This window comes from Chrysochloris asiatica, unplaced genomic scaffold (assembly GCF_000296735.1).
Source record: "Chrysochloris asiatica unplaced genomic scaffold, ChrAsi1.0 scaffold00179, whole genome shotgun sequence".
Classification (NCBI taxonomy): Eukaryota; Metazoa; Chordata; class Mammalia; order Afrosoricida; family Chrysochloridae; genus Chrysochloris; species Chrysochloris asiatica.
This window is the reverse complement of record NW_006408697.1, coordinates 710,939-720,822: the sequence shown is the minus strand read 5'-3', so window position 1 is coordinate 720,822 and position 9,884 is coordinate 710,939.

The following is a 9,884-nucleotide window of genomic DNA, read 5'->3' as shown; positions in this document are numbered from 1 at the left end:
TTGGATATGACTTAACAATACATCACCAGCACTAGTATCACTACGAATGGCTAATGAAAATGAACATATCTTCATGCTTGTTGGCTGCCTGAATGTCTTCTTTGCTATAGTATCTGTTCATGTTCTTTGCCCATTTTTTAAAAAATGGGTTGTCTTGTCTTGTAGAGATACAGTTTTCTGTAAATTTTAGATAGTTGCCCCTTACCTGATATGTCATTAGAAAAATTTTTTCCTTTTCTGTGGGCTCTTTTTTTACTCTTTAGGTGAAATATATTTTTTTCTTTTTAACTTTTTGTTGTGAATTGAGTGAAGATTTATAGATGAGATCATCACTTTTACATTCAAAATCTCATACACTTTGTTTCATTTCAATGATCGCAATTCCCTCCATGCAACAGCAGTCATCTGACTTTCTCCCTATGGCTCCTATTTCCATTCCACCCTCCTTTTCATTCCTCTCACTCTGTTCTTAAGTAAATGTTGCCCTTTTGATATTGAATGATTGACCATTCAATGTTGAGCACAACTTGTTAGTCTTGTCTTCACTATCTATCTATTTACTACTGCTTGGGTGAAAACTGAGCCATGGAGTTGAGTTCCTTTCTGACCTGAAGGGTGATAGAGGGCTATAGTTTTGGGTTCCTCGAAGTTCTTTCTGATCAGTAAGCCTGTCTTTTTAAAACAATTATTATTATTTAATAATCTTGAGGTGTGTTCCACATTTTCTCCCAGTCTATCTAGGACCTTCTAATAAGATCCCTATCAGAGTAGTTGGTAGTGGTATGCAGCACCATCTAGTTCTGGTCTCAGAGTCATGGTGACTGATGGTCACCTGCTCAATTCATATATTGAATTGATTCCAAGCGTCTTACCTTTCTCCCACACATGGAAAGACCAATAGTTGCATCTTAAATGACTGCTTATGATCTTTTAAGATCTCAGTAACTACTCACAAATGAAGTATACATTGCCTTTGTGGACTATATTATGTCAATTAACCATGGTGTCCCCTGAGATTATGTGGTCGTGCCTCCCCAGGACCAGCAACTCATTACCTTAGGATGTTTGATAAAATATAAGATGTTTTCATCATTTTGTCCGCTATATGTTCCACCTCATTCATAGGTGTGCTTTCCTTGCACAAATATCACCTTTCAAACCCGTATATATTTGTAAGTATCATCCCAATCTTCCTCCCAAACTGTGTTTTCACCTGTCTTCATCACTCTTCTGTCAACCTCCATCTTCCTATATAATGCCTTCTTCATCACCTGAGTTTACATGTGTCTATTCTCTAGCTCTGGTAGTGTAGTAGTTATGAATCGGGCTGTGAACCTTAAGGTCAGCAGTTTGAAACTACCAGCTGCTCCGTGGGAGAAAGATGAGGCTTTCTGTTCCTTAAAGATTTACAGCCTCAGAAACCCTGTACAGGGTCGCTATGGGTCGGAATTGACTCGACAGCACTTAACAACAACAACATTCTCTAGTCAGTGACTTACTCTTCCATCGTTCCCACACCTGGTAACCATCAAAGAATGCTGCTTTTAGCATAAAACATTTTCTTGAGTTCATACAAAAATGATCCCATGCACTATTTGTCCTTGTGTGATTGACTAATTTCACTCAGCATAATATACTCCATGTTCCTGTTACGAGGAGTTTCACAGATTCATCGTTATTCTTCAACATTGTATTATTCTATTGTGTGTATGTACCAAGTTTGTGTATTCATTCTTCCATTGATGGGCATGTAAGCTGTCGTCTCCATATTTTTGCTATTGTGAATAGTGTTGCAATGAACATGGGTATTCATATATCTTCTTGTGTTCTGGCTCTTATTCCTTGCATATACCAAGTAGAGGGATTGTTGGGTTATATGGTATGTCTATTTCCAACTTGCTGAGTATGTGCTATAACATTTTCCACAGTGGTTGAACCAGTTTACAGTCCCTCCAGCAAGGTAGGAGGATCTCAGTCTCTCCACACCCTCACTAGTGTTTGTTATTTTCTGTTTTGTTTGTTTGTTTGTTTTGTTTTAACTGTGCAGTTAATGATGGGGTGAGATGATATCTCACCATTGATTTTATTTGCATATCTTAATGGCTAAAGGGGAGTCTTTGTGTGGCACCGTAGGATAAGCACTGGACCACAAGGTTGGTTTGAACCATAAGGACAGCAGTTCAAACTCACCAGTTGCTCCTCAGAAACCCTATACAGGGTTGCTATGAGTAGGAACTGACTTAAAGGCACTTAACACCACATTAGCCTTTGTTTCCTATATCCTGTAGGCTACCATGAGGAGCTCTTGTAGCGTAGTGGTTACGAATCGGGCTGCAAACTGCAAGGTCAGCAGTTCAAAACTACCAGTGGTTCCGTGGGAGAAAGATGAGGCATTCTGCTCCCGTAAAGATTTACAGCCTCGGAAACCCTGTGCAGGGTTGCTATGAGTCGGAACCAACTCCACAGTACTTAACAACAACAACAACAATAATGGCTAAAGGGAGTCTGGTGTGTTGTTGAAGGATAAATACTAGACCACAAGGTGGCAGTTCAAACCCACTAACTATTCCTGGGAAACCCTATATTGAGTCACTATGAGTCAGAACTGACTTGATGACACTTAACAATAGCTAAAGATTTCAAACCTTTCTTCTTTGTTAGATGTGTTTTTGGTGAAGTGCCTGTTCATGTCATCTGCCCATTTTTAATTGGGTTGTTTGCCTTTTTCTTGTAGAGGTGTTGTGGTTTTCTATAAATTGTAGAGATTAGTCCCTTGTCTGATATGTCATTGGAAAAAAAAATCTCAAACTGTGGGCTCTCTTTTTACACTCTTGTTGAAATCTTTTGATGCACATAAAATGTCTAATTTTTAGTAGGTCTCAGTCATATAATTGTCTTCCATTGTCTGTGTGTGTTTGGTTATATTTGACAATGTATGTATACCATGTATTACAACCCCTACATCTCCTCCTATATGTTCATTGATGATCTTTTTACTTCCATGTTTTATATTTAGGTCTATAACCCATGTTGAGTTTGTTTCTGTGGATGATATGAGAAATGGGTCTTGTTTCATTTTCTGCAAGTGGATTTCTGGTTTTGCCAGTACCACTTGTTGCAGAGACTATCTCTACCCCATGTAATGTGTTTTGGACCTTTGTTCAACTGACTGTATGTGGATGGATCTACTTCTCGGTTCTCAATTCTGTTTCATAGATCTATGAATCTTTTGTTGTACCAGTACCAGTCTGTTTTGTGTATACTATGGCTGTGTAGTAAATTTTCAGATCAAGGAGTGAGAGGCCTAAAACTTTGTTGTTCTTCTTAAGCAGTGCTTTCTGTATCCAAGGTCTCTTTCCTTTCCATATGAAGTTAGAGATCAGTTTTCCATCTCTTTAAAGAATGATGTTGGAATCTGAATTCATATTCCATTTTATCTATAGATAGCTTTGGGTAGTATTGACATTTTCACAATGTTAAGTCTTCCTAACCATGAGTACGGTATATTCTTACATTTTTGTTCGTATCTTTTAGTTTCTTGTAGAAGTGTTTTGTAGTTTTTTTTACAGGTCTTTTGTTTCTCTGGTTAAGTTTATTCTAAGTTTATTGCCATTTGATAGTTCTGTAAACTACACTGTTTGTTTTTTGTTTTGTTTTTTGCTTTGTAGCTGTCTGCATTTATCGCTGGTTTTCTATTTTCAGTCTTGTATGCTTTTTGCCCCCTTTGGACTCTTTTAGATTTAATTCTACAATCTGGATTACTTTCTAGGTAATGTTTCTGTGTTTGTAAATCTCAGGTTGTTGTCGTCTGCTTTGGTTTCTCAGTCCAGAGGACATCCTTTAGTATGTCTTATAAATTTGGTCTGGTTATTACATATTCCCTTAATTTCTGTTCATCTAGAAATGTTCTGATTTCACCATCATATTTGAGGGCAAGGTTTACTGGGTATATAATTTTTGGTTTGCAATTTTTTTGCTAGAGCTTTGTATATGTCTTCTGATTGCCTTCTTGCCTGCATAGTGTGTGCTGAGAAATTAGAGCTTAATCTTATTGGTTCTCCTTTGTATGTAACTTTTCATTTTTCCAATATGCTCTCAGGATTCTTTTTTCATCTATGATTTTGTGGAGATTGATTATGATTTGTCTTGGTGATATTGCTTCAGTCAAATTTATTCTTTTTTAGTTCATTGTGTGCTTATGTTCTTGTCTTTCATGATATTAAGGAAATTTGCTTCCAACAATTTTTCTACTATCTTTTCTGTGCCTTCTTTGTCTCTTCCTGTTCTGGAATTCCAATCACTTATAAGTTATTCCTCTTAATGTTGTTTCACATGAATCAGATTTTTTCATTCTTTTTTTCTGGTTGTTCTTCTATCTTACTAATTTTAAGAGATTTATTTTTAAGCTCACTGATTTGGGGGTCCATTGATTTAAATCTACTCCTTTGCCCTTTCAATGTATTGTCCATTTATGAAATGTTAGTATTTATCTTCTGGATTTCTATTTGCATTCTTTTTGCAAACAAGAACCAGACAAGGATGTTCTTTATTACCTCTCCTACTCAGGATTTTACTGGACATTTAAGCCAGAGCTATAACAGTATATATACAAATCAGACAGCCAACATTACTCTCAATGGAGAGAAACTTTGAAAACAGGAACCAGACAAGTATTCCCATTAAATATATAAATAAATGTTGGTAGCCTTAACCAGATTTATAAGGCAAGAAAGTGAATCAAAGGCATTTAAATCGACAAAGAAGAATTAAAACTCTCTATTTGCAGATGATATGATACAGCACATACAAAATGCCAATGACTCAGCAGGAAAATTAATGGAACTCACTGATAAATTCAGCAAAGTGGGAGTATATGATCACTATACTAAAATCAGTTGGATACCTCTACACTAATAAGCACTACTTTGAAAAGGGAATCAGGAAAATAGTAGCATTTACAATAGCTACCCAAAATATGAAATATTTAGGAACAAATCTAACCAGAGAGAAACTACAAAACACTACTGCAAGAAACCAAAAGATACATACAAAAATGGAAAAATATACCATGCTCATGGATGTTGTTGTTAAGTGCTGTCGAGTCAGTTCCGACCCATAGGGACTCTGTATAGGGTTTCTGAGGAGCATCTGGTGAGCTTGAACCACCAACCTTGCAGCTCAAATGGCTTTGCAGTCTGTGTATTAACCCACAGCGCCACAACAGGACTCCATGGAAGACTTAATTTTATGAAAACGTCAGCACTACCCAAAGCAATCTATAGATATAACACAATCTAAATGCAGATTATAACATCATTCTTTATTCATGTAAAAAAAACAACAACAACAAAAAACTGACCACTAACTTTATATGGAAGGAAATGACCTGGGACAAGCAAAGCATTACTTAAGAAGAACAAAGTTGGAGGCCTTTCATTTCCTTGGCTCAATATCTGCTATACAGGCAGAGTGGTCAAAACAGATTAATACAGGTATGAGGAAAGATGTATAGATAAATAGAATAGAATTGAGAACTCAGAAGTAAATCTATCTGCATGAAGTCAGCTGATCTTTGATAAATGGCCAAAACACATTAAATGGAAAAGAGATAGTCTCTGCAACAAATGGTACTGACATAACTAAAATTCTTTGCAGAAAAATGAAACAAGATCCATATCTCCAACCATATACAGAAACAAACTCAATGTAGATTGAAGTCCTAAATGGGAAACATAGAATTATAAAGGTCATCAAAGAAAAAATAGGGACAAATGTAATACATGGCATAAATGCATTGTCAATCATAACTAAAAATGCAATAAAAAGACAACATAAACAAGGGGAACTGCCTAAAAATTAGACAATTATGTGCACCAAAAGATTTCACCAAAGTAGAGATATCAAGATGAAGGACTAGGCAATAAGACTATAAGAGATCCTCTACAACAAAATCAGAGAAAGCAAATGAAACCAGTGCAGATGATAGTCCCAGAACCCTGAGCGTCAGGTGAAAGGATAGAGAAGTGGGTTGAATGATTAGTTGGAGAGAAAGCTGAAGAGACTTGACAAAATAAAGAGCTAGACCGGTGACCTGTGCTGGCCTACCAGATGTACATCGGCCATCTTAAACTTTTTGTGTGAGCGACTTCAGAGAAAGGACAGCATATATGCATTGCAGAAACATATCTCCAGTGGCTCATGGAGATAAAATTGTGCCTTTTTTCTTGTTTTCCACACTCTCCTGGTGACCATCAAACACCATCAGTGAAGCTCCCGCTGTCCCAGTGATCAGAGCCACATGGAGCTGAGTGTGGCAGTTGTGAAGCCCATCAAAGTGAGTGAGGAGCTATTGCACCAATGCTGGGGTCTGGATTTAGGCAAGTCCTGGACTATCCCTAACTTGCAAAAGCAACTGAACAGACACATGGGGGGGGGGGAGGGGGATCAAAGGGGCCTGGTGACAGCTGGCTAAATGCATGGCAGCCATCTTTAACTTCTGTGGGCAGCTTGGAAAGCAAAAGGGTAGTAGCTGGTGCAGAGACATACAGCTTATTTCTGTCCATTTAAAAAATTGTATTATTTGTCTTTTCCTTGATGAGATGTTGATGTGTTCTATATATTTTAGAGGCAAAAAAAAAAAAAAAAAACAAAGACTTGGAAATCAAACAAGAGAAGGGAAAAAAAAAAAAAAAAAAAGGAACAAACCAAAGGTAAAAAAGAAACTGGAACATGAGAAGAACCCACAGAAAAGAAAATTATGGGAGGCAGGGCCCTAGGTATGGGTCAGACCCTCTGCCAGCCAAAGAGCTCTCAGGTTCCTGGCCTTGGGGTGATTGGATGGAATGTCTGATCCTAGATAGAATTACTGTCAACTTACATATTGTATAAGGAGCTCTGGTAGCATAGTGGTTACAAATCAGGCTGCTAATCTCACCATCAGCAGTTCGAAACTACCAACAGTTCTGTGGGAGAAAGATGAGGCATTCTGCTCCCGTAAAGATTTACAGCCTCAGAAACCCTGTGCGGGGTTGTTATGAGTTGGAATTGACTCCATGGTAGTTAACAACAACAACAACAAGAAACACTGGTGTGGCTGTGGCAGTTAATGCACTGCACTGCAATGTTGGTTTGAACCACAAAGTCAGCAGTTCAAACTCATGAGCTACTCCTCAAAAACCCTGTAAGGATTGCTATGGGTTGAAACAAACTCGATGGCACTTTAAGTACAAAACCAACAAGCAGCCCTCGACTGTGAACCACCAGGTCAGCAGTTCAAACCTACCAGCATCTCCTTGGAAACCCAATACAGGGTCACTATGAGTCAGAACCTATTGGATGGCACTTAACAACAAGAAGACTAAGACAGGTATATTTTTGATAGAATTTGTTTGAAGCCATTCATGGTCACAGATATGCACTTAAATATATTTTGTTTAAAATAAAATCATGTGTATATGAGATGTCCTGGTGTGGCACTGTGGGTTAATGCACTGGACTGCAGTCATTTGAACTGCAAGGTCAGTGGTTCAAGCTCACCAGCTACTCCTTGAAAACCCTATCCAGGGTAATTATGGATTAGAACTGACTCAGCAGCATTTAACAACAACAACAACAACAACATATGAGATGCATCCTTAGTAGGAATACTTTTTGACTTACCCTTGTGTGTCTGTGTGTGTGTGTGTGTTTGTGTGTCTGTATATATTTTCACTGTGACATGAAAAATAAAACGATGTAACTAAATTATAATGCATATTTATTGACAATTTAATGATCCTAGAAATTATTCTAAAGCTATATACCTTTAAAACATTACTAGCATTGAAATAAAGTTTGTTTTAATTTAAACATTTCCCATATTTTCCCAATTTAGTCATTTTAGATGTTATCCACTGGTTTTGGAAATCAAAATCTCTGCTTAATCTGACTAATTAATCAATATGGATACAGCCTTGAGTCTCTGACTAATGGTAAAAACATTTCTACAGGTCATTTCAGGTGTTTCATATAATGCTTTCTAGCTTTTGGCTTCCTGGAAACCCTTTACAACATGGAGAATATATTTATAATTCTTTTATGATATGGATCCATCCAATCTCTGAAGTTGTTGTTGTTGTTAAATGCCATCAAGGCAATTCTGACTAATTGCGACCCTGTACAGGTTTTCCAAGGAACAGCTGGTGGGTTTGAACTGCTGACATTACGGTTTGCAATCCACTGCTACAACACCACACTAATAGTTCAATTTCTGATAAATATAATAATAAAGGCATTTTTATTATTTTCTTTTGCTTTAAAATGTCTTCATCCAGTTGGGAGGGTTCTTACAAAAGCTTCCCTAGAACTACATGGCTTCAGAGGCTGGGGTTTAGGAAGCTTGGGACTCTCCTGATATCCCTACTTATGGCTCATTGTCAAAGGCAGGTATAAGTCACCCCAAGTCATGTCTAAGTTTAGGTGTTCCAAAAGAGAAAAGATGACTAAATTATTTCCTTTAAACAATTATTTATTCTCTTTGTAAGCAGTTTTGCTTTCTGTTTATTAGAACCTTAATTTACTCAGTAAATAAAACTTGAGTAATTTTGTAAATGAACTCATTAATTCTTAGCTAGCCAATTTTTCACTCTATGCTGAAGTATGTTTCCTGTATTCCATTATGGAGCTACTAGTTTTGTTGTAAGACTAAAATACTCCTTTTCCTTAAATAAAACACACTTCAGATAAGACCTAGCCTAACTTAGAAAGATTTTGCTTTTAGGATTGACATACTACAGAACATAAAAATATTTTTCAGGATGAATTTACTGTCATTAATCCTGAAAATGTTTGCATTATGAAATTTATATTAATCATTAAATAAATTTTAATAAAGTTCCATCAAAGGAATATTATACTGTAATTTTAATAATATCATTTGGAGGGAGTAAAGCATTTCATTTTAATAACCATGTCATTTGTATGATTTATAGGACTCTATATAGAAGTAATTTAGACAAATTTATTCTTCCTGGTGCGGTGCTGCAAGATACTGTGCTGCAGTATAATGTCTTGGACCACAAGGGTGGTTTGAACCCCAAGGTTGGTGGCTTAAACCCACCAACGACTCCTTGGAAACCCTAGACATGGTTGCAAGCAGTCAGCACTGGCTACACAGAATTTAAAAACTGTGGTGGCTTGTTAGTTGCTGTGATTCTAAAAGTTATGCTACCAGTATTTTAAATACCAGCAGGGTATGGTGAACAGGTTTTAGATGAGCTTCCAGATGAAGACAGACTAGGAAGAAGGAGTGAGGAACTACTTCTGAATATTTAGGCATGAAAAACCTTTGGAATAACAGAGAAACACTGTCAGACATAGTGCCAGAAAATGAGCCCCTCAGGTTGGAAGGCACTCAAAATGCGACTGGGGAAGAGCTGCCTCGTCAAAGTAGAGTTGATAGTGGAAGAAAGGCCCATGGGAGAAAAGCTCACGGCACCTTCATTTGCTGATGAGGCACAACTCAAAATGAAGAGAAACAGTTGTAAACATCCACTGAATATTGGAACATGGAATGTACGAAGTATGAATCTGGGAATATCGGAAGTTGCCAAAAATGAAATGGAACATGTAAACATTGATATCTTAGGCATTAGTGAGCTGAAATGGACTGGTATTGGCCACTTTGAATCTGACAACCACATGGTTTACTATGCCGGGTATGACAAATTGAAGAGGAATTGTCGAAAATAACATATCCAGATCAGTCATGAGGTACAATGCTGTCTGAGATAGGATAATATCCATGCACATACAGGGAAGACCAGTTAATACCACATTATTCAAATTTACACAAAACCCACTAAAACCAGTGAGGATGAAATAGAAGAATTCTACCAACTTCTTCA